Source organism: Nicotiana tabacum, unplaced genomic scaffold (assembly GCF_000715075.1).
Source record: "Nicotiana tabacum cultivar K326 unplaced genomic scaffold, ASM71507v2 Un00305, whole genome shotgun sequence".
In the NCBI taxonomy this organism is placed as follows: Eukaryota; Viridiplantae; Streptophyta; class Magnoliopsida; order Solanales; family Solanaceae; genus Nicotiana; species Nicotiana tabacum.
This window is the reverse complement of record NW_027438542.1, coordinates 37,501-64,786: the sequence shown is the minus strand read 5'-3', so window position 1 is coordinate 64,786 and position 27,286 is coordinate 37,501. Positions and strand designations below refer to the sequence as shown.

General features: G+C 39.8%; 1 pseudogene; it reads right to left on the bottom strand.

Moving 5' to 3' along the window:
- Positions 1-4,403: 4,403 nt before the first annotated feature.
- Positions 4,404-27,286, bottom strand: part of LOC142179074 (uncharacterized) — a 58,928-nt pseudogene continuing 36,045 nt past the window's right edge.

Below are 27,286 nucleotides of genomic sequence, written 5' to 3'. Positions count from 1 at the left end.
CGACCTTGGTAGAAGCTCATCACTGCTTACAACATAAGGCTAGGTTTGTTACTTACTCAGTACATGGGGTCGGTTGTAATGATACTGCACTTCTGCACATTGCGTGCAGATATTGGCTGCCGTTGTGGCTGTGTTCAATGGTTTCCGAATTTGAAGATGTACCTGCATTCCTATTGTTGCTGCCGCTTGTTCAGGGTAGCCTTAGATTTATAAAATCTCTGTTTATGTATTATTCAAACAAGCTATGTATTTATTTCATTTCCGCTTTGTATACTTTATTCTTAGAAGCTCATGATTTGTACTACCAGTTCTTGGGAAAATGTATTATTTTTAGATATTTTCTTTTAAATAATTATCATTGTAATTGAATAGTTGGTAATTTGCTTACCTAACGGGCTGGGTTAGGTGCCATCACGACTAGTTGAATTTTGGGTCGTGACAAGGTGGTATCAGAGCTCTAGGTTCATAGGTTCTACAATTCATGAGCAAGTGTCTAGTAGAGTCTTGCGGATCGGTATGATGACGTCCATACTTATCTTCGAGAGGCTACAGGGAATTTAAGATATATACTTCCTATCTTTCTTTCCTTATCGTGCGAGATTGATTCAGCTTGAGATATAACTCTTTGAATTTCTTGCACGTATTCTTATGTGTACATGACCGCTCGCTATCAACTGTGCATCACCGGCTTGTGATTCTATGAACGAGGTTCGAGATGTGTATTATGTGTTTTGGTGATGGGCCAATCTAGAGGACTTGAGGCCAGGTTTAGACTGCAACTTAAGCTCGGTAGCTTCAGTTGTAAATAGTGCTTTTAGATTCATACGTTCGGTAATGTTCCTTATATAGGAGTGGAGAGTTTCTTTTCTGCCAGCAGGGCGTATGTGCGGAGATTTGAAATTGAATCTAGCTGAGAAACTTGACTTGAGTGACAAGAGAATGATCGAGGGATTTTATGGTTGGTGTTGCATGAGCTTGAGAAGAATTTCCATTGAACTGACTGCAGCATTATGGCAGTAAGAGAGTATGGTTATTGGGAGTTATCGAATGTTTTGATTTATGGCTTTGAGCCAAGTAAGGGATTCTTCTATCGGTAATTTAATTCATGGCTATGTGTCAAAAGTTTGTTTTGACCTGAGGTTTACTTGTGAATCAGTGATGACTTGCATAGGTGGAGTTCGAGAATGACTCTAGTAAGGAAATTCCTGGATACTGGTTATATTATACTTATGAGTATATGAAAATCGTGGGATGAGTGAGTTGTTATTTGTGAATGATGTAGTGCGCACTGTGTATGAATTTGATATGTGGTATTAAAGTAGAGTTACTTCTTTGAGTGTTGTTGTGCTAATGAGGCACGTGTCTTTCAGCAAGTTTGGGCGGTGTAATATTCAGATTTGAGCAAAATGGGTGACTCTCGAGAAGGTGATAATGGATTCAAAAACGTATAAGTGGCAATATTCTTGGGTTTTGGTGACCTACATGGTTTGGTCGAGCTAGAGGAATTTAGTTCTAATAGCTTGGTTATATGCAGATGGATTTCAAAGTGTTCATGATGGTTTCTACCATGGTTTGAATCAGATACTTTTCTACCGGTGTGGAGAATGTGTTGTGTATTGTGATTTCCTCCTGGAAAGAAGCAAGAGAACGGTTTCAAACTAATAGAGTATGTAAATTGTTGGTGACTAAATGTTGATAATAGGATTCTTGTGTTTTTCACATGATGGCATAATAGATGTGGTGTGTTGTGAGGGATTAGGATTTACATGTAAAGGGTCACAGTTCAGTCTTGAAGAGAAGGTAACGAATATTGGACAGCGTGGTCAGATTTAGATATTTTGATGGGTGTTATAACTGCTTGGTAATTCCTGAGAAGGGTTCGCATTTCAGAAGGCACGTTGTCTTTTGACTTACGGATGTTCATCGGTATTACAGTACTCACCTGGTTGATAGACTGATGATATTCAAATTATTGCTATGTGGAAAGGAAGAATTATGAAAGTATTCCCCATGGGATTATCGTGAATGGAAGATGTGTTAGTCATTTTAGTGCTGGAGTTCGGATCAGTTACGGTGATTTATGTGTTCGATGAATTTGGAGACTGGGAGTTCTCAGAAGTATATTGTTTCGGGGTTGCAACCTATTTGAGGTGCCTATTTTATTTAAAGCCCAGTGGAGGCACTAGTTGAGTTAATTATTTGTGATAGCTACACGCTATGAGTGCACATATATGTGAGGTTGAGCCTATGTGTGGGTATCGGGGCAAGTATTCCTACTTGAAAGAATGCTTAGGCTATGATATGCCTAGAGTTGACTGTTAAGCGTAAAGTTATAAAGTCTCTTATGTTCGTACCTTTTTTGAAAACTATCTGGGCTACATTTGAGGTTACAAAGAGGCTAATTCCCCCGAATAAATGGGGTAGTTACTATTTCTGCGTTAAATCGCCGATTTGAAGTGTGATAACAGACTTTGCACATGCTTACACTATGGCGTGTTATTTTTACCAGTCCAGGAGCATGAGAATCTTATTTCATTATCATATATTGTAACGACCCGACCGGTCGTTTTGAGTATTACAACCCCGTTTCCCCATTTACTGCTCAAATTGGGCTATACAGTTGTTGTGTGACTTGCCGGGGCAATTGGTTCGGGTCCGGTGAGTGTTTGGAATGAATTGGTACACTTAGTTCCAAGGTTTAAAGCTTAAGTTAAAATAGTGACCGGATGTCGACTTATGTGTAAACGACCTCAGAATTTAATTCTGATGATTCCAATAGCTCCGTATGGTGATTTTTTACGTAGGAGCTTGTCCAGAAATTTTTTTGGAGGTCCGTAGTGGAATTAAGTTTGAAATGCCGAAAGTTGAATTTTTGAAAAGTTTGACCGGGGGGTTGACTTTTTGATATCGAGGTCGGAATCCGATTCTGGAAATTGAAATATCTTCGTTATGTCATTTATGACTTGTGTGCAAAATTTGCAATCATTCCGAATTGATTTGATGTATTTCGGCACAAGATATAGAATTTGAAAGTTCAAAGTTCATTAGTCTTGAATTGAGGTACGGTTCGTAGTTTTAGCGTTGTTTGATGTGATTCGAGGCTTCGACTAAGTTCGTATGATGTTTTAGGACTTGTTGGTATAATTGGTTGAGGTCCCGAGGAGGCTCGGGTGAGTTTCGGGGTGGTTTCGGACCATTTCAAGGCCATTTTTAGTTGCTGGTTTCTGCCTACAGAGGTGTGCATCGTGATCGCGAACATTGGGTTGCGTTCGCGAAGAGCAAACAGCAGTTAAGAACCTTGTGAATCGCAATCGCGGAAGCTCTTTCGCGATTGCGTAAAACAAAATCTCTGCTGCACTGAGCCGATTTTCGAAGATTATATCTCGCAATCTATAAGGAATTTGGAGATGATCCAAAAATGAAAGTTGTAGCCCTTGATGTCTAGTTTTTGGAAATATAAACCATATGTCATTTGGAGTTGTTTGTAAAAGGTTATGGTGGATAAACTATAAGCTGTCTGGGAAGAATTTGGAAATCTGTATTGCACAGGGCTGAATTTGTAAGCTTATATCTAACAATATATAAGGAACTGGGAGTTTTGTAACAAATGAAAGTTATAGTTCTTGGTGTCTAGTTTTCAGAAAGTTAAACCAATCGAAATTTGGAGTTATGTACAAAATGTTATGACCATTATACTAGAGGCTGTCCAGAAGAGTTGGGGAGTTTGTTCTTCGCGATCGTGAAGCATTTTCCGCGATCGCGAAGAGCAATTTTAGGGCTGAAAATTTTTGTGCTTCGCGATCGCGAAGAGTAAATGCCTGGACAGAAGATATATTTCAAGGTTTCAGATATTTTAACACATTTGGAGCTATAGAGCTCGGATTGAAGCGATTTTTAGGCGCTTTTCACCATATGGATTGGGGTAAGTGATTCTAACCCGGTTTTGGTTAAATTACACGAATCTATTATTATTTTTATCAACAAATTAATATTTTGGGTTGAAAATAGTAGAAAAATTCATAGGCTACCTTCCCATAAACTAGCTTGTAAGGGGAGAATCCGATTGGAGTTTTATAGGCAGTCCGATTGGAGTTTTATAGAAAAATTCATAGGCTACCTTCACATCTCGCAAGAACTTCTTTTTAGCATAAGGTTCAAGATGAGGCGGCATCTCTCCACTTGCCAGATAGCTCACAAAATTTGCATAACATGGCACCTCCCCAGCAGTAATGGCCAACCATTGCTCATTCAGGAATGTTACCTTGATGACATCTCTCTCAGCTACATGATTCCGAGTTTCTAACCTGGATAAGTGATCGGCCACTTGATTCTCTGTTCCTTTACAGTCTCCGATCTCCAAATCAAATTCCTGCAAGAGTAAAATCCAACGAATTAGCTTTGGTTTAGCATCTTTCTTTTCGAAATTTATCGAACGCCCACACTACAGCAAGCAACTCCTTTTCTGTCACAGTATAATTTATTTGAGCAGGAGTAAGAGTCTTGCTTGCGTAGTAAATGGAGTGAAATATTTTGCTCCGCCTCTGGCCCAACACGGCCCCAATTGCACCATCACTAGCATCACACATCAGCTCAAATGGCTCTTTCCAGTCAGGAGCCACTATGATTGGTGAACTCACTAATTTCTTTTTCAGCTCCTCGAATGCTTTCAGACAAGTATCGTCAAACTTGAACGGCACATCCTTCTCTAACAGCCTGCACAAAGGAGAAGAAATTTTTGAGATATCTTTTATAAATCAGTGATAAAAACCTGCATGTCCCAGAAAACTCCTAACTCCTTTCACTAAATTCGGTGGTGGCAACTTTTCAATTGCTTCCACCTAAGCTTTGTCAACTTCAAGTCTATCTTTGGACACCTTGTGCCCCAGCACTATACCTTCACGTACCATAAAATGGCACTTTTCCCAATTCAGTACCAAATTAGTCTCCTCACACCTGGCAAGCACTTTAGCAAGATTGGTCAAGCATTCATCAAAAGAAGGACCAAACACAGAAAAATCATCCATAAAAACCTCCACAAACCGTTCCACCATATCGGTGAAAATAGCCATCATACACCTTTGAAAAGTCGCAGGTGCATTACACAACCCGAATGGCATTCTCTTAAATGCATAAGTGTCATAAGTGCATGTAAAAGTGGTATTTCCTTGATCTTCCGGGGCAATAGCAATCTGATTATACCCCAAATAGCCATCAAGGAAACAATAGTATTCCTGTCCGGCTAACCTGCCAAGCATTTGATCAATGAAGGGGAGGGGGAAGTGATCTTTTCGTGTAGCATTATTCAACTTCCTATAATTTATGCATATTCGCCAACCAGTCACAGTCCTAGTTGGGATTAATTCATTTTGTTCATTAACTACAACAGTCATACCCCCTCCCTTTTTAGGTACACATTGAACATGGCTAACCCACTTACTATCGGAGATGGGAAATGCTATACCTGTGTCGAGCCACTTAATCACTTCTTTTCTTACTACCTCTTTTATGATTGGATTTAGGCGGTGTTGATGTTCCAAGCTAGGTTTGTGTCCCTCCTCCATGAGTATTTTATGCATGAAGAATGTAGGGCTAATACCCTTTATGTCAGACATTGTCCAACCAATGGCATGTTTGTGCTCCCTCAGCACACTTATGAGCTTTTCTTCCTGTAATTTAGACAAATGAGAAGAAACAATCACAAGTAAAGTGTTAGAACTACCCAAATATGCATAATGAAGATGAGATGGTAAGTGCTTAAGTTCAAGTTTTGGAGCCTCCTCAACTGAGGGTCTAGAGGGCAAGCCGATTACCCTATCTAGAGGCTCAAACTGGGATCTTTCTCTTATGTGTTCACAGGATGCATCCAAAATTTTCAACAGCTCCTCAACTTCTTCTTCCAATTCCAAGTGATTGAACAACATCAATGTCTTTTCTAGTGCATCTTCTTTAAATGCACTTGGCTCTACGGCTGGTTCATTTATCTTCACCACAGAAATCATGGCCAGGTCCTCGTAATGACGAGGCAACTGAATGGCTCGATATACATTAAAGACCGCTTCTTCATTGTCCACCCTCAGGATCATCTTACCCTCTCGGACTTTGATAATGGCATCTCCAGTGGCCAAAAGAGGTTGTTCCACGATGATAGGAACTAACTCATCAACCTCGTAGTCCAGGATGATAAAATCTGCAGGGAAAATAAACTTCCCAATCTGCAGCAAGACGTCCGCAATTACCCCCTTAGGATAAACATAAGATCTGTCAGATAACTGTAGCAGCACCGTGGTGGGTCTCGGAGCTCCTAATCCCAATTATTTGAACACTGACAACGGCATCAGATTGGTACTTGCACCCAAATCACACAAGGCTCTACCCTCATCAATTTCACCAATCCTCACGAGGATGGTAAAACTACCTGAATCCTTACGCTTTTGTGGAAGCTTATGTTGAATCCTGGAAGTGCACTCCTCAGTAAGTGCATCGGTCTCAAATTCAGTTAACCTCCTCTTATTTGCCACTATATCCTTAATATATTTTGCATATTTTGGGACCTCACGGAGCATGTCCATCAAAGCGATGTTCAAGTGTATCTGCTTCAGCTTATCTAAAAATTTGTGAAACATGTGGTCATCATTCTTCTTCCCCAGTCTTTGAGGAAAAGGAGGTGACACCCTCACTGATATTTGCTCAGACTCTATTTTGTTTCTGTCATCTACCTCTACAGGTTGTGGCACTCTTTCTTCTTCGAACCCAGACTGCTCCTTTTTCTTCTTAGGCACTTCTACTAACTCTCTCCCATTTCTCAACGTCGCTGCATTGACTTGAGGATTTTTCTCTGTATCACTTGGGGGAGCTCCAACAAGTCTAATATTCTTATTGTTAGCCATTTGGCCAAACTGCCTCTCTAGATTTCTGAACTTTGTGCGCAATTGTTGATTCTCAGCCATAACTTTCTGATTGTCTAGCAAGCGCTTTTTCATCATGTCAGTCAAACTCTTTTCTAATTGCTGTAGAGGTTGAGGTGGATGATTATAATTTTCTTGAGGCCTGATGTTCTGATTTCCACCCCAAGAGAAGTTAGGATGATTCCTCCAGTTCGGATTGTATGTGTTACTATATTGAGCATTTTGATTAATCGGCCCTCTACCTTGTTGCCCCACTTGGGTGACCTTCACCACATAACTCGCAGCAAGTAGACATCGGTTGCACATGCTGCATCTGTTGTGCTTGGTGCATTGTCATCTTATTCATCTGATTTGCTAATCTCGCTATATATGCCCTCATGGCTAAGAAATCATCAAGCTCGATCACACCTGCTGCCTTTTGTTTAAGTGCTCTTCGTGAGTCCCCATCTCCTTGCCAATTATTATCATTAGCAGTGAAATTGATTAGCAGGATCTGGATCTCACTATACGGTCTTGCCATGCAACTACCCCCACATGCTGAGTCAAGATTCATCTTTGATGCCTCGTCCAACCCATCAACGAAAGTGTGACCCAACCCTTCACCAGTTTGACAATGATGTGGGCAATCTCTGAGTAGCTTCTTGCATCTTTCCCAAGCTTGACGAAGAGTCTTGCCATCTCGCTGTTGAAACACAATAACCTGGCTCCTCGGCGACTTTATCTTCTTAGTGGAAAAAAATGTGATTAAGAATTTCCTTGCTAGATCATCCCAATTATGGATTGAGTTCGCGGGCTCCTTTTGCAACCATTCCTTAGCTTCCCCTAGCAGCGAAAAGGGAAATAGTGTTAGCCTGACATAGTCCTTGGAAACGTTTGGATAATTGTAAGTGTCTGTAATTTCCAGGAAGTTCTGAATGTGCCTCTGCGGGTCTTCATGAGATAGACCCACCGTGCGCCCTTTATTACCTGCCATCTCTATTGGTTGTGATTGAACTATGATGTCCAACTCTCTTTCAATTCTTGTTCTAGCTTCAACTTCCCTCCTCACCCTATGAAGTGTTCTTTTGATCTCAGGATCAAGAGGAAGGATATTGTTTGCGCTTCTACTCCTCCGCATTCAAGAGAAGAGCCTGCGTTATCACAAATAAAGCAAACCAAAAATTAAAACATGAACAAATAACGAATAAAAGTTTAACTTAGATAAACAATCAATAACTAAGTCCCCGGTAACGGCGCCAAAAACTTGTTGGTTCCCCAAGTACACGCAAGTATACGTGGCCGTCAAGTAATAAAGTGACTCGAAAGTCGGATGTCGAACCCACAGAGACTCAGATCAATTGTCAACTAAGCAAACTAAAATTAATTAATTGTCCAAGATATTTAAGAGTGGTGTTTTTCTATTAATCTACTATTGCGAAAATTAAACAAGTAACAACTAATTTATCAAGAATGCAAATGTGTATGATGAGATTTTAATTCAGAGGAGGTGAAAATTCCAGGGTTGTGGTTGGTTTATCAATCCTATTAAGTTTAATTATCATACTCGTTAATCCAGATTATCCATGGTTGCTAATTAACCGGATCGTTTATATGAATAGCATGTTCCCACAATACTACTCGCCTGCCCACAATATATCAATCCAATATTCCTATGGTGTTGAGTCTATCATGAACGAATATATAAGGTAAGTAATGCACTAAAAATATGAAATTATAGCCAAACATCATAAATCACTCAGATAAATAGTCATTCGCGAAAGAGGATATCCTATAATTATAATCGATCAATATACAATCTGTAACAAGAAACTGTTTGATTCTTAATAGTAAAATACTTGCACGATAGTTACATCTAATATGAATTGTCTTTATACGATTTCATTTGTGTGCGTGCGCGCAACGAATTAAAAGGAACAGAACATGATATTGTTTTTCATTATCAGTTTCATGTGATTTTTTCTAGACCAAGTGAATTTCAAATGGCATCACTTTTGATATTCCCCAAGACATGAGTATCAAAATTGCCCACTTAATGTTTGGCGTTATTATCACTTGCCACTAAGATTTTAGTGGAAACGTTAAGTACAAGGATAATACGAAGATCCTAAAATTCGCCCGGGCGGTATTAGTTTCTAGATATTAATAATTTATACATATTTAATAAATTTCTAACATAAATACAGTATTTATGTAACATGTACACTAGCTCCACCCGCAAAAGAAGCAAAATTCTCATATGAATATGTGTAAAAGAAGAAAGGGGAAGAGACCTAAAACATGGTAGAGCTAAGCACCTGCTCATCTCTTTCAGTAGTAGAATTAGTTTAGACAGTTTGTAACACATGATCAAGCTTATTAGTTTAACAGTATCAGAAGAAGACTCTTTATCTAAATAAAAAGTTGAACACTAAATTCGGACTAGTAGCATCTCAAAAGCAGCAAACCAAAGGACTAATTAGAAAACAACTTGAAACTACTGATATTACTTCATCCTCATTACAGCCATATTAGCAAGATGTGACCCGTGATCTCAGGCTTCATAATTGCCTGAGTCATAGTAGCAAGATTGGGCCTTGCAGCTTCTATCACCGGACGCCCTTCATTACCTGCCATCTCTATTGGCTGTGGTTGAACTACGATGTCCAACTCTCTTTCAATTCTAGTTATCGCTTCAACTTCCCTCCTCACTATATGAAGTGTTCGTTCGATCTCAGGATCAAAAGGAAGGATATTGTTTGCACTTCTACTCCTCCGCATTCAAGAGAAGAGACTGCGTTATCACAAATAAAGCAAACTAAAAATTAAAACTTGAACAAATAACGAATAAAAGCTTCACTTAGATAAACAATCAATAACTAAGTCCCCGACAACGGTGCCAAAAACTTGTTGTTCCCCAAGTACACGCAAGTATACGTAGCCGTCAAGTAATAAAGTCACTCGAAAGTCGGATGTCGAACCCACAGAGACTTAGATCAATTGTTAACTAAGGAAACTAAAATCAATTAATTATCCAAGATATTTAAGAATGATGTTTTTCTATTAATCTACTATTGCAAAAATTAAACAAGTAACGACTAATTTATCAAGAATGCAAATGTGTATGATGAGATTTTAATTCAGAGGAGGTGAAAATTCCAGGGTTGTGGTTGGTTTATCAATCCTATTAAGTTCAATAATCACACTCGTTAATCCAGATTATCTATGGTTGCTAATTAACCGGATCGTTTATATGAATAGCATGTTCCCACAATACTACTCGCCTGCCCACAATATATCAATTCTATATTCCTTTGGTATTGAGTCTATCATGAACGAATATAATACGGTATTCAATTAAGCAAGATTGTTAGGTATATTCCTATCCTAACCGCGAAATCGTCCTTCGAGCCACGGGTTCAGAAACAAGCTCTCTCTAATTCTACTCTAATCTAAACACGGCTTTCCCCAAGCATAGCATAGATAGTAGGGTGAATTGGTAGCTACAACAATTCATAAGTTAAAACTAGAATTAAAGAAATAACCACAAGATGATAATCCGAATAAACGAAGATGTAATTAATATAAGTTAATAATCATGTCAACCACAACCCTAGAACTAGAGTGCTTAGCCACTCATGTTCGTAGTAACAATTTTCTAAGTATTTTTCATAAACAAATTACAAATAAAAGATAAATGAATAAAGAACTCGATGATTTTCTCCTCCAAAAGTTGTTCCACGTGATGTTCTTGCCTCCGGTCGCAAAAACTCCTCTAAAATGGTGTTTAATGACTATTTATATGTGTAAGGAAAAAATCTAAATGAAATAACCAAGTCCAAAATAAAAAAGGAGACAATATAGGCTTTAAAACGCGGAACTCCCTCGCTACAGGCCTCGTGGCGTGAGAAAAAATGCGAGCTTCATCTCGCTGTAGCCCGTGCGACGCAACCTCTATCGCGCGCTTTAATCCTTGCCTCGTTAAAACTAATTACAACAAGTTCAAAACTTGTTCTATTTGTCTAGTTCAAAGTATTTAAAAGTCAAGGGGTGTTTTCTACAACATCATTATCATCGTCTGATGAACTTTCATTTACAAGACGGTATAGAGAACGGTCTTGTAGAGGATGGGAGGAACGATCAAGGGGAGGACGGGAGGAATGATCATGAGCAGGATGGGAGGAACGATCACGTGGAGGTCGACCCTTTGGCGATGACTCACGAGACCGGGGCAACGGAAAAGCTCCAGTAGATAGGAGAGTTCTGATCTGAGCTTGCATGCCAAGGAATTGAGCATCTCTAAGCCTTTCTCTTTCCTTGGCCGTTTCTAGCTCGGATGTGAGCTTTTTCACTGTCTCCCGCATAGTGGAGAGGCTCTCCCTATTAAGTTGCTTGCCTTGCAAGGAAGTCCCTATTCCTTACATTCCACACTTATAGCAATGGATTGGAAGGTGTTCCATCACATCAAAGAAACCACATGGAAATATTTTTTCCATCTTACTAGAAGTTACACGAATGTTCTGATCCATCCGAAGTAGGTTTTCTTCTTTTAATGTGGTAGAACACAAGTCTTTGAAAAATAAACTAATCTCTGTGATGGGTTTCCAGATTCTTTCAGGCAAACCACAAAATGCAATAGGCACTAAGGTCTCCATGAAAACATGACAGTCATGACTTTTCAAATGGCTCAACTTCCCTACCTCCATATCTACTTTTTTCCTAGATTCGACGCATAACCCTTAGGCATCTTCAATTTTGTAACCCAATCACAAATTTGTCATATTTCCTCCAAAGTGAATGTGTAACTTGATTTGGGCTTGGACACCTTACCATTGTTTGCTGTCTGCAAGTATAATTCAGGCTGCCTGCAATATTCTTGTAAGTCCATTCTAGCCTTCAGGTTATCTTTTGTCTTACCTTTAACATCCATCACTGTGTTGAACAAATTATCAAAATAATTCTTTTCAATATGCATGCCATCAAGGTTGTGTCAGAGAAGATTATCCTTCCAATAAGGCAACTCCCAAAATATACTCTGTTTCGTCCAATTATGAGTAACACCATATCCGGAGAATCTATAAGATGGAGCCTCAGTAACTTTACTGAAGTTCTGGACCCACTCACAAATTCTCACCTTAAAGTATCGGAGGTGGTGAATCATATTCTACTTTATTCTTTTTAATGCATTTTTCATCCTTCTAAACTCATGATCATCAAGCAAGAATTGACGGTGACAATCAAACCATGACTGCTTTCGGCCATGTTTCAAAGTGAACGCTTTACCATTTTAGATGCAGTAAGGACAAGCTAGCTTCCCAGAAGTCATCCACCCAGACAACATTCCATACGCAGGAAAATCGTTAATAGTCCACATTAAATTAGCATGCAAATTGAAATTTTGCTTGGTTGATATGTCATATATTTCAACACCATCATACCACAACTGTTTTAGCTCATCAATCAAAGGTTGTAAATATACATCAATCAAACTTTTCGGATTACGTGGACCGGTAATAATACAATTTAAGAATATATATGGACTAGTCTGTGATGACCCAAAATATCATCTTTAAATTTAATAAGTAATTCTGTGTTCTAAGACCTCGAAAAGTACCATTTATCATTTCTTGTCTTGCGTGCGCAGTCCGAAAAATTTTCCGAAAAGTTTTTATGTGAAAAATGGATTAAATTGTGAAATAGAACTTTAAAACTCAATTGAGTTGACTTTGGTCAACAGTTTTAGCAAACGGACCCGGATCAGTATTTTGACAGTTTCGGTAGCTCCGTATTTTGATTTGGGACATGGGCGTAAGCCCGAAATTTAATTTGGAGGTCCCTAGTTCAAGTTATGGCCATTTAACGGAACTAGCAATTTAAAGGCTAAAGACTTCCAAGTTTGACCACGGGGTTGACTTTTTGATATCGGGACTGGAATCTGATTCTGTAAATGTGAATAGCTCTGTTATGTCATTTATGACTTGTGTGCCAAATTTGAAGTCATTCTGGATTCATTTAATATGTTTTGGCACAAAATTTACAAATTGAAAAGTTTAAAACTCAAAGTCTGAATCGAGGTGTGAATTGCAATTTCGATGTTATTTGATGTGATTTGAGACCCCGAGTAAGTCCGTATTATGTTACGGGACTTGTTGGGATATTTGGATAAGGTTCCGAGGGGCTCGGGTGAGTTTCGGATAGGCCACATGATGTTTTGAACTTAGAAAATTTTGCTGGTATAACTGAACCTGTTGCAGGCCTCTGATCTCGCAATTGCGAGATCAGGCATCGCAAATGCGAACCAAGCAGGTATGGTAATTGCGAGATTTTTATCGCAATTGCGAAGAAAGCCTAGGCCAGCAGTTCTCGCAATTGCGAGTTTATCTTCGCAATTGCGAAGGGCCAATTGTCGCAAATGCAACATAATCTTCGCATTTGCGAAGGCAGCGGGATTGTGAAGGGCATCGCAATTGCGAGTGTTTCTTCGCATTTGTGAGCTTCGCATCTCAGGTCGCAATTGCGACACCTGCAGCTGAACAAAATGACTTTTGGACGGGATTTTTGATTCATTTCCCAAATCTTCAAAACCTAAAACCTCAAGAGGTGATTTTGGGCGATTTTCACGGGAAAACATTGGGGTAAGTGTTCCTTATCCTATATTGATTATATTTCATGATTTCATACTCATTTATATCATGAATCCGTGAATTTATGGAAGAAAAATCAGATTTTTCTAAAATCTTCCAAAAACAAAAATTTAAGATTTGAAGGTCCATATGATATCGGAATTGGATAATTTTTATATGGTTGGACTCGTCTCGGAATGGGTGTTCGAATTTCGTAAGTTTTTTCGAGATTTGAGATGTGGGTCCCACTGCCGAATATTTTAATGAATTTCGGATTTTATCCGAAAAATTAGTAAATTCATATGGAATTAATTCTTATGATTAGTATTGAATATATCGATTGTGAATAGATTTGAAGCTTTTTGAGACAAATTTAAAAGGAAAAGTTGTGGTTGAGTAATTGATTGGAATTTGTAAAGCGAGGTAAGTGTCGTGGTTAACCTTGAATTGAGGGAATAGAACCCTTAAATTATTTGTTATGTGAAATATATGTGAACGACGTATAGGAAAGGTGACGAGTGTCTATACGTCATCAAATTAATTGTTTGCCTGCTTACTTGAAAAATCATAATTTATTTTAAATCATAAATTAATTATTATAATAACTGTTTCTCTCCTATTCTTTGTCAAATATTAATTCTTGAATTTCTGCATTAATTGTTATATGCTATTTGAATTATGTGTTTTAATTGTTATTTGACATTTAGCATATTAAATATTAAACTGCCTATTTTCTCCTTGATTTCCATAATAATCTGCTATTTGTCATTGTTTGTTTCATAATTAAATTATAATTATTGTATGCTTCTTGTCTTATAATTTTATATTAATTGTTGCATTTATTAGGGAAATTTTTTCTATAAGAATTGGTAAATGAATATATTGGAGGATCGGGTTGCACGCTGCAACAGACTTATGAAAAGTCCATATTGAAGGATCGTGTTGCACGTCGCAACAAAGTTATGAAAAGTCCATATTGGAGGATCGGGTTGCACGCCGCAACAGACTTATTAAAAGTCCATATTGGAGGATCGGGTTGCACGCCGCAACAGACTTATTTTAAAGTCGACATACATATATATATATTGGGGTATCAGGTTGCACGCCGAAACATATTTGATTAAAGGAATATATTGTGAGAGCGGGGTTGCACGCTGCAACAGAATTGAATATGAATATATTGCGAGAGCACGTTGCACGCTGCAACAGATTTGGTTGAAATGATAATGGATTATGACTGCTGAGTTGGCTTCAATTATTATAAATGAGTTACATGTTTTATTTCTATTATGTGTTGTTGTCATTAATATTGCGTACAGGTTAATATAAGTGAACCGCCTTAGCCTCGTCACTACTTCGTCGAAGTTAGGCTTAGCACTTACCAGTACATGGGGTCGGTTGTACTGATACTACACTCTACACTTCTTGTGCAGATTTTGGAGTTGGTCTCAGTGGCGTACCATAGACTTGCTCGGATTTCAGCTATTCAGAGGAGACTTGAGGTATAACTGCATGGCGTCCGCAGTTCTGATATCCCCGTCTATTTTACTTTAGCTGTGTGTTTATTTTCAGACAGCTTTATTTTATTCAGACCTTTATTTGTATTATGGGATGGTATTTAGACACCGTTACTTTTATGGATTATTTCACTATATTTCAAACCTTGCTTCCGCTTTTGGTTCCTTGATTATTAATAATGTAAAGATTGTTTAAAAATTGGTTAATATTATTCTAACATTGGCTTGCCTAGCAAGTGAAATGTTAGGCGCCATCACGGTCCGAAGGTGGGAATTTTGGGTCGTGACAGTTGGTATCAAAGAACTAGGTTACATAGGTCTCACGAGTCATGAGCAAGCTTAGTAGAGTCTGAAGGATCGGTACGGAGACGTCTGTACTTATCTCTCAAAGGCTATGAAGTTTAGGAACAATATCACTTCTTTCTTATTCTGTCGTGCGATTTTATTCTATCATCGATGATTGAACCATTCTACTCTTATTCTCTCGCAGATGATGAGAACATGTAATACTTATACCGATGGTCAGGGACCAGAACCCCCGATGGCAACTATGGCCAGAGGTAGAGGTCGAGGCCGAGGTGGTGCTAGAGGCCGAGGCAAAGGCCGAGGTAGAGCTCAGTCCAGATCTCCAGCAGCTTCACCTGTTGAAGAACCTCAGGTGGACCTTCAGGAGGAGGTTCCAGTTCAAAATGTACCAGTTGGACCAGTTCAGGTCCGGGAAAGATTCATAGCCACTCCAGTACTCCAGGATGCTCTAGTCCGTTTGGTAAGTCTTATGGAGGGCGTGGCCCAGAATGGTACATTTCCAGTGGCACCAGCCGTCTCACAGGCTGGGGGAGGAGCACAAACTCCCACTACTCCCGCTCCGGAGCAGATGGCCCCCCAGAATCAGGGTCCAGCAGCCCCGCCAGTTGGGGTAGTTCAGCCAGTTGTTGCGGCACAGATCAGTGATAGGCCCGCCATGTCTTTTGAGGCCTTATTGAGACTGGATAAGTTTACCAAGCTCTTTTCAGTTAACTTTGGTGGTACACCTTCTGAGGACCCACAAGATTATCTTGAACACTGCCCTGAGGTGCTGCGGAACATGGGTAGAGTTGAGACCAATGGGGTTGACTTTGTTGTATTACAGATGACGGGTTCCGCCAAGAGATGATGGAGAGATTATACATTGACCAGACCAGTTGGATCGCCTGCACTTACAGGGGAGCAGTTCTCTCAACTATTTCTGGAAAAGTTCCTCCATATCACACTGAGAGAGGAATTCCGCAAGCAATTTGAGCGTCTACAGCAGGGCAGTATGACTGTTACTCAGTAAGAGTCCTGTTTTGTGGATTTGGCCCGTCATGCTCTCCTTTTACTACCTACTGAGGGAGAGAGAGTGAGGAGGTTTATTAAGGGACTCACTCACCCTATCATACTTCAGATGGACAAGGAGAGCAAAAGTGAGATTTCTTTTCAGGCGGCAGCTAATGTCGTAAGGAGGATCGAGATGGTTCTTGCACAAGAGAGAGGGCAGAGTTCCGATAAGAGGCCTCGTCAGTTCGGTGATTTTAGTGGTGCCTCATCTAGAGGCAGGGGCAATTTTGGTAGGGGTCATCCTCCCTGACCGTTTCATTTAGCACTTCATGTATCTCCCGGTGCTTCAGGGAGTCACGGTCCTATTATGCCTTACTCTGGGCAGCTAATATTCAGTGCACATTCAGCTCCTTTCAGTGCATCACTTCTCCAGAGTTACTACAGCGGTTATCCGGCCCATTTGGGTCACCTTGAGCTTCAGCAGCCACGGCATCAGGATGGGTGTTATGAGTGTGGAAACTTTGGTCACATCAGGAGGTATTGCCCTAGATTGGCGAGTAACAGATCTCGACAAGATTCTCGTGCCATCATACCGGCACCTGTTGCTTCACCGCCTACTCAGCCAGCTAGAGGTAGGGGTCAGGCAGCTAGAGGTGGAGGTTAGGCCATTAGAGGTGGAGGTTAGACCATTAGAGGTTGAGGTCAGACCATTAGAGGTGGAGGCCAGCCAGTTAGAGGCCGTCCCAAAGACACAGTTCAGAGTGGTGGGGCCCAGCCCCAATTTTATGCTTTTCCAGCTAGGCCTGAGGCCGAGTCACCCGATGCTATGATCATAGGTATTATTCCAGTTTGCCATAGAGATGCTTCAGCTCTATTTGATCCAGGATCTACATATTCCTATGTGTCCTCCTATTTTGCTTCATATTTGGTTGCGCCTTTTTATTCTCTGAGTGCTTCTATGTGTGTATCTACACTGGTGGGAGACTGTTGTAGTAGATCATGTCTACCATTCGTGTATGGTTACTATTGGTAATCTTGAGACTAGTGTGGATCTTCTACTTCTTGATATGGTGGATTTTGATGTCATCTTGGGTATGGATTGGCTGTCCCCTTATCATGATATATTGGATTGTCATGCCAAGACTGTGACCCTAGCTATGCCGGGGTTACCTCGGTTAGAGTGGAAAGGAACTCCTGGCCATTCTGCTAGCAGGGTTATTTCTTATATGAAAGCTCGGTGTATGGTAGAGAAAGGGTGTCTAGCCTATTTGACTTATATTCGTGATCCTAGTGTGGATGTCCCTTCTATGGACTCAGTACCAGTTGTTCGTGAATTTCCAGAAGTACTTCCCGCAGATTTGTCGGGGATGCCACCCGACAGAGATATTGACTTCTGTATTGATTTGGCTCCGGGAACTCAGCCCATTTCTATTCCACCATACCGTATGGCCCCGCCAGAGTTGAAAGAATTGAAAGAGCAGTTACAAGACTTGCTTGATCAGGGATTCATTAGACCTAGTGTCTCGCCCTGGGGTGCACCAGTATTATTTGTAAAGAAGAAATATGGCTCTATGCGGATGTGTATAGATTATCGGCAGTTAAACAAAGCCACTATCAAAAACAAATATCCGCTGCCAAGAATTGATTACTTATTTGATCAGCTTCAGGGTGCCAAGGTATTTTCGAAGACAGATTTGAGGTCTGGTTACCATCAGTTGAAGATTAAGGCATCTGATGTCCCTAAAATAGCTTTTCGAACTCGGTATGGGCATTACGAATTCCTAGTGATGTCATTTGGGTTGACAAATGCCCCAGCAACATTTATGGATTTGATGAATCGGGTGTTAAAGCCTTATTTGGATTCTTTAGTGGTTGTATTCATTGATGATATCTTGATTTACTCCAGCAGTCGAGAGGAGCATGAGCATCATCTTCGAAGTGTACTTCATACCTTGAAATATAATCAGTTATGTGCCAAGTTTTCAAAATGTGAGTTTTGGTTAGACTTAGTTGCCTTTTTGGGGCATGTTGTATCGGTAGAAGGCATAAAGGTGGATCCTAAGAAGATTGAGGCTGTTCAGAATTGGCCTAGACCTACTTCAGTTATAGAGATCCGGAGTTTCCTGGGTTTAGCAGGTTATTATCGTCGGTTCGTGGAAGGGTTTTCATCTATAGCAAGCCCATTGACCAGATTGACCCAGAAAGGTTTCCCATTCAGATGGTCAGACGAGTGTGAGTTGAGCTTTCAGAAGCTCAAGATCGCTTTGACTACGGCGCCAATGTTGGTATTACCCACAGGTTTAGGACCGTATACGGTATATTGTGACGCATCTCACATTGGGCTTGGTGCAGTATTAATGCAAGATGGAAAGGTAATTGCATATGCGTCGCGGAAATTGAAAGTTCACGAGAAGAATTATCTTGTTCATGACTTAGAATTGGCAGCCATTGTTCATGCGCTGAAGATTTGGAGGCATTACCTCTACGGTGTCTCGTGTGAGGTATTTACTGATCATCATAGCCTTCAGTATCTGTTTAAACAAAAGGATCTTAATTTGAGACAGAGAAGATGGTTGGAGTTGTTGAAAGACTATGATATCACCATTTTGTATCATCCCGGAAATGCCAATGTGGTGGCCGATGCTTTGAATAGAAAGGCTGTGAGTATGGGCAGTTTTGCATATATTCTGGTTGATGAGAGGCCATTAGTTGTAGATGTTCAGACTTTGGCTAATCAATTCGTGAGGTTAGATGTTTCAGAACCCAGTAGGGTTCTAGCTTGCACAGTCGCTCGATCTTCTTTATATGAGCACATCATAGAGAGGCAGTATGATGATCCTCATTTACTTGTCCTTAAGGACACGGAGAGGCACGATGATTCCAAACAGGTTGTTGTGGGGGAAGATGGGGTTCTACGAATACAGGGTCATATTTTTTTGCCTAATGTGGATGGGCTTTGTGAATTAATTCTTGAAGAAGCACATAGTTCCAGGTATTCTATTCATCCAGGTACCGCCAAAATGTATCAAGATTTGCGGCAACATTAGTGGTGGAGGAGAATAAAAAAGGATATAGTTGCATATGTAGCTCGGTGTTTGAATTGTTAGCAAGTTAAGTACGAGCATCAGAGACCTGGTGGTTTGTTTCAGATGTTAGAAATTCCTGAGTGGAAGTGGGAGCGTATCACTATGGATTTTGTTGTTGGGCTCCCACGGACGCAGAGAAAATTTGACGCAGATTGGGTCATTGTGGACAGGTTGACCAAGTCAGCACATTTCATTCCAGTGGTAGTTACCTATTCTTCAGAGAGGTTAGCTGAAATTTACATTCGTGAGATTGTCCGCCTTTACGGTGTGCCCGTGTCTATTATTTCAGATCAAGGTACGTAGTTTACCTCATATTTGTGGAGGTCTGTACAGCATGAGTTAGGCACGCGAGTTGAGTTGAGTACATCATTTCATCCACAGACAGATGGACAGTCAGAGCACACCATTCAGATATTGGAAGATATGCTTCGCGCTTATGTTATAGACTTTGGAGGTTCTTGGGATCATTTCTTACCACTTGCGGAGTTTGCTTATAATAATAGCTACCAGTAGAGCATTCAGATTAATCGATACGAGGCATTATACGGAAGGCGATGTCGATCGCCAGTTGGTTGGTTTGAACCGGGAGAGGCTCGGTTGTTGGGTACCGATTTGGTATAGGATGTCGTGGATAAGGTCAAGATTATTCAGGATCGACTTCGCACAGCTCAGTCTAGGAAAAAGAGTTATGCCGACCGTAAAGTTCGTGATATTGCATTTATGGTTGAAGAAAGAATATTGCTCCGGGTTTCACCTATGAAAGGTGTAATGAGATTCGGAAAGAAGGGCAAGTTGAGCCCTAGGTATATCGGACCCTTTGAAATTCATGAAAGGGTGGGTGAAGTAGCTTACATGCTTGTATTACCACCTAGTTTATCAGCAGTTCATCTGGTGTTCCATGTGTCTATGCTCCGGAAATAACATGGTGATCCATTCCATGTGTTAGATTTCAGCTCAGTCCAATTGGATAAAGATTTGACTTACGAGGAGGAGCCGGTGATTATTCTAGCCCGGCAGGTCCGACAATTGAGGTCTAAGAGTTATCATTCAGTTTGGGTGCAATGGAGAGGTCAGCCGGTAGAGGCATCTACCTGGGAGTCCGAGTCGGACATGTGGAGTAAATATCCACACCTTTTCTCCAGCTCAGGTATTTTTGTTCTAACTCCGTTCGAGGACGAACGTTTGTTTTAGAGGTGGAGAATGTGATGACCCAAAATGTCATCTTTAAATTTAATAAGTAATTATGTGTTCTAAGACCTCGAAAAGCACCATTTATCATTCCTCGACTTGCGTGCGCAGTTTGAAAAGTTTTTATATGAAAAATGGATTAAAATGTGAAATAGAGCTTTAAAACTCAACTGAGTATACTTTGGTCAACATTTGTAGCAAACGGACCCGGATCAGTATTCTGACAGTTCCGGTAGCTCCGCATCGTGATTTGGGACTTAGGCGTATGTCCGAAATTTAATTTGGAGGTCCCTAGCTCAAGTTGTGGTCATTTAATGGAACTAGCAATTTAAAGGCTAAAGACTTCCAAGTTTGACCACGGGGTTGACTTTTTGATATCGGGGACAGAATCCGATTCTGGAAATGAGAATAGCTCCATTATGTCATTTATGACTTGTGTGCCAAATTTGAAGTCATTCCGGATTCATTTAATATGTTTTGGCACAAAATTTGCAAATTGAAAAGTTTAAAACTCAAATTCCGAATCGAGGTGTGAATTGCAATTTCGATGTTATTTGATGTGATTTGAGACCCCGAGTAAGTCCGTATTATGTTACGGGACTTGTTGGGATATTTGGATAAGATTCCGAGGGGCTCGGGTAAGTTTCGAATAGGCCACGGGATGTTTTTGTCACGACCCAATTTTCCCTCCGTTTGGGTATCGTGATGGCACCTAGTCTTAGGGACTAGGTAAGCCTAACAATAATTAAAACAACATTACTTAAATCGAATCTCTTAAAATTCCCAAAACCGGTAGTACAAGTCATAAGCTCTACAGAGTGTTTGCTAGAAAACTTCTAAATACAACTGTCCAAAATAAGAATAAACAGTGCAAAACGAAAAGGTTGAAGGTGACTCCTAAGCCTGCGAATGCAACAACAGGTTTACCTTGAGTCTGCACAGCAACAGTCCACACCGCTAGCTAACGAACAAGTACCTGGATCTGCGCAAAAATATGCAGAAGAGTAGCATGAGCACACCACAGCAGTGCCCAGTAAGTATCAAGACTAACCTTGGTGGAGTAGTGACGAGGAACAGTCAAGACACTCACTGGTCTAATAAACTGAACAAATATAAGTACATGAACAACAGAAGTATGATGTCACATAAAGACTATGCAATATGGCTCACAGTACAGTGATGGCAATAAGGAAGGAAACAACAAGTATCAGCGGAATATCATAAAAATGACACAGAAAGGTGAATGGAACACAACCTAAATCCGAAATCACAAATACATCAAGGACAAGTAATAACTCAGCAACTCCAACCGCTTTTACATCAAGTTTTAGTCAACAACTCCACGAGGTACCGAACCTCGGACAAATCACAACTCACGGGTCTCAATACCTGAACTCTAACACTTAGCATCCTGTGCCCTCATAACATCTCATAACCGCACTGACGACTCACGTGCCAAATAGAGCCATTCTCACATAGAAGGCAAGTAAACAAGGGTGAGCATCTATGCTCAACAATATCAAGAACACCTCTTATCTGATAAGAGTGCCTAACTACGTGTATGCTTGTGCAAGTGTCCTAACATAGTCCATACCAGCAAATAAGCATAAGGAAGAAGAAGAACGGACAACACGTAGAATATTTTCTCACATCTTTCACAAGATAAAGCTCACACAGGTACGTATACCACTACACAAATATCAACAACAAGAATGCCCCCAGACCATAAATCATCACAAATCAATCCCTGATACAACCCACCTTGTCTCGCCACGTGTGCAATAATAACATAAATGCCCGCCTTGTCTCGCCACACGTGCATAATAATGTTCCCACCTTGTCTCGCCACATGCGCAACCCATCAATATATATATATATATATATATATATATATATATATATATATATATATATATATATATATATATATCCCGCCTTGTCACGCCGCATGTGCAAATATCAATGGTAACAATAGCACGGCAGAAAACTCGTGCAACCCCATAATAACAACCGCACGGCAGAAACCTCATGCATCACAATAATAACAACCGCATGGCAGAAACCTCGTGCAACACCACAACAAGTACCACAAAAACAATGACAATAATACAAAGTACGACAAGTAAATCAACTCAAGAACTTTAATTCACAAAGAAACGGTAGAACAAATTCACAAGGAATAATCACAATAAAGAATGCTAGGCGTAAAGGGAACATCTCAACAAAGGGAAACTAATGTGTATCAACGATCCTACAATATACATTTCAACAACAGGGAAACTAACATGAGTCAAATAATTCCAAATAAAATGACTCGATTAAGATATAGGATATCTAAAACTTCTCTTAAGGTTGAGGAATTACTAAGAATTTTCAATAATTTAATTAAGGATAAGCAGCGGAAATATAATCATAACCTCAATTAAGACTGAACAAAATATACGATGATATAATAATAATTTCAAATAAAGATAAGAAGTTATGAAAAGATAGCATGACAATAGAGGAGGTAAAATCTTCAGTTAAGTCAAATAAGAGTCAAATAGGCAATACGAGTGAATCCTGAAAGCAATTAATTCTAATTAAAGCATGTAGAGGTGAAACTAGTAAATAGAAACTTAATCATATCAAGAACAACTTCATACTCAGTGAATATAAGGACCTAAGAATCCTAAAAGGCCAACTTTTCACAAATAAGTCCGAGCACGCACTCGTCACCTCGCGTGCATGGACTACAATCAACATAGAAAACTCAATCCTAAGGGAAAAATCTCCCACACAAGGTTAGGCAAGATACTTACCTCAAACCAAGCTCAACCAGTCCGTAAGAATGCCCTTTTTTCAATCATCCGACTCTGAATGGCCCAAATCTAGCCAAACACAATTGCATAACATGAATACAACCATAATAGACTCATCTAATTAATAAAATCAATACTTTAACAAAAATCCCGAAATCCGCCCTAAAGTTCGACCCGGTCCCACGTCTCGGAATCGGGTAAAAGTTACAAAATACGAACACTCATTCACTCACGAGTCTAACTATACAAAAATCATCAAATTCCGATATCATTTCGTCCCTTAAATCGTGATTTTTCATTTTGAATTTTTCTTTCAAAAACCACCATTTTTCTCAACTCAAAACACAAATTAAATGATAAAAATAAAGATAGAATCATGTAAATAAATAAATTCTAGGTGAAGAACACTTACCCAATCGATTTGCATGAAAAACCCACAAGGAATCGCTCAAAACCGAGCTCTAGAACTCCAAAAATAGTGAAAATGGCAAACCCTCGGAATAGAGGACTTTATATTCTGCCCAGGGGTTTTGTGCATCGCGAACGCAGAGAAAGGGACGCGTTCGCGAAGAAGAGAAACAAAGCTGCCTAGTTGTTCTTCGCGAACGCGACAACACGTTCGCGAACGCGGAGAGGAAAAATATGATGGCCCAACGACTGCTCTTCGTGAACGCGTGAAGTAGTACACGAATGCGAAGAGTGTAATGGAATAGCTACGCGAACGCGTAAGTGACACGCGAACGCGAAGAGGAAAATGATCACCGGTGCCCAAGGCCTGGTTTGCACTTCACGAACGCGAAGAAGGGGGTGGCAGAACTTCGCGAACGCGAAGAGGAAATATTTCACCCTCCAAAATAACACTACGCGAATGCGAAGGCAAGGATGCGAACGCGATGAAGGAAACCAGATGACAAATAACAGCAGTTCAAAAATAGGGGGAAAAGACCTGTAGCCCATCCGAAACTCACCCGAGGCCCCCGGGACCCCGTCTAAACATACCAACAAGTCCCATAACCTAACACGAACTCGCTCGAGATCTCAAATCACATCAAACAACGTCGAAACTACGAATCGCACCATGAATCGAACTTATAAATTTCAAATCTTTCAACTTCTAAAACCCGTGCCGAAACCTATCAAATCAACCCGGAATGACGTCAAATTTTGCAGGCAAGTCCCAAATAACATAACGGAGTTGTTCCAACTTCGGAATCGCATTCCGATCCTGGTATCAAAAAGTCCACTTCCGGTCCAAATCTCCAAAAAATCGACTTTCGCCATTTCAAGCCTAAATCAGCTACAGACCTCGGATTTACAGTCCGGGCACGCTCCTAAGTCCAAAATCACCCAACGGAGCTAATGGAATTGACGAAACTCCATTCTGGAGTCGTCTTCACATAGTTTCGACTACGGTCAAAATCCTAAGACTTAAGCTTCTGTTTTAGGGACTAAGTGTCCCAAATCACTCTAAATCATCAGGTAACTAAATTCAACCACGCATGCAAGTCAATACACATAATATGAAGCTGCTCGGGACCTTATGCCGCCGAACGAGACTTAAGTTCTCAAAACGACCGGCCGGGTCGTTACATCCTTCCCCTCTTAAACAAATGTTCGTCCTCGAACGTGCTAAGAATCTCCTCGAAGTCTTGAAATCACTGAAAGTACATATCCAACACACACCCGCGGGTAGGGCTGGCAAGTGGGCCGGTCCCGGGCCTAAACGGGCCAAGTGGGCCGGACCAAACGGTCCCGGTCCCGGGCTGGTCCCAAATTAAATGGGCCAAACGGGCCCGGGATAAACGGGCTTTTTGTAAGGACCGGCCTGGGACCGTTTGGTCCCGGGCTAAACGGGCTAAGTGGGCCCAACATATATATGTTTTAACAAAAAATTAAATAGATATTAGAGACAAAAGGATGTTAAAAAAACTATCGAAGGCAATTCTTTGTAAATTTTATTATAGAATTGTGACCTAAATTTTATTTAACATCCTAAATTTTAATATTCAATATTTAATATCGAATATATATAGTATATAAGATGTATATATAATATATCGATATAAGATGTATATATAGTTATATATATATATATATATACTATATATACATTTAATATATATACTATACTATATATACATCTTATATATAGTATATAATCGATATTAAATATTTAATATATATACTATACTATATATACATCTTATATATAGTATATAAGATGTATATATAGCTTATCGAATATAGCTTTTATATATATATATATATATATATATATATATATATATATATATATATATATATATATATATATATATATATACTATACTATATATACATCTTATATATAGTATATTGTTGCATTTATTGAGGAAATTTCTTCTATAAAAATTGGTAAATGAATATATTGGAGGATCCGGTTGCACGCCGCAACAGACTTATTAAAAGTCCATATTGGAGGATCGGGTTGCACACCGCAACAGACTTATTTAAAAGTCGACATACATATATATATATTGGGGGATCGGGTTGCACGCCGCAACAGATTTGATTAAAGGTATATATTGTGAGAGCGGGTTGCACGCTGCAACAGAATTGAATGTGAATATATTGCGAGAGCGGATTGCACGCTGCAACAGAATTTGTTGAAATGATAATGGATTATGACTGCTGAGTTGGCTTCAATTATTATAAATGAGTTACCTATTTTATTTCTATTATTTGTTGTTGTCATTAATATTGCATACAGGTTAATATAAGTAAACCGCCTTAGTCTCGTCACTACTTCGTCGAGGTTAGGCTCAGCATTTACTAGTACATGGGGTCGATTGTACTGATACTACACTCTGTACTTCTTGTGCAGATTTTGGAGTTGGTCTCAGTGGCGTACCATAGACTTGCTCGGATTTCAGCTATTCAGAGGAGACTTGAGGTATAACTGCATGGCGTCCGCAGTTCTGAAGTCCCTGTCTATTTTACTTTAGCTGTGTGTTTATTTCCAGACAGCTTTATTTTATTCAGACCTTTATTTGTATTATTCTAGAAGCTCGTGCACTTGTGACACCAATTCTGGGATGGTATTTAGACACCGTTGTTGTTATGGATTATTTCACTATATTTCAAACCTTGCTTCCACTTTTGGTTCCTTGATTATTAATAATGTAAAGATTGTTTAAAAATTGGTTAATATTATTCTAACGTTGGCTTGCCTAGAAAGTGAAATGTTAGGCGCCATCATGGTCCGAAGGTGGGAATTTCGGGTCGTGACATAGTCATACACAACTCAGGTGGTAGATTATAAGGTGTAAGAAAGACAGGCCAACATGAATATAGTGTCGCAGATATAGAAAAAGGCGTGAAGCCATCCGCACACAGACCTAATTGAATGTTCCTTGGTTTACTAGAAAAATCTGGATATGTCCTATCAAAGTGCTTCCAAGCTTCTCCATCTAAAGGATGACACATAACACCAGGTGGTCTTCTATTTTCAAAGTTCCATCTCATATGAGGAGCAAAACTCATCGACGCATATAACCTCTTTAATCTAGGTATAAGAGGTAAATAATGCATCGCCTTGACAACAACCATATTCCCGCTAGAAAGCCTCTTGAAACGAGGCTTTTCACAAAATTTATAACTGTCTAAAGTTGCATCATCTTTATAATATAACATGCAACCATCTTCACAACAATCAATTCTCATTGACGGAAGTCCTAACTTAGAAACCAATCTCTTTGCCTTATAGAAATCACCAGGTAAGTTGATATTAGGGTCAACTAGTTCACTCATAAGGTCAATGAAAGAGTCCACGACTGTGATATTAGGGTCAACTAGTTCACTCATAAGGTCAATGAAAGAGTCCACGACTGCTTGAGAAATATTCCAATCAGATTT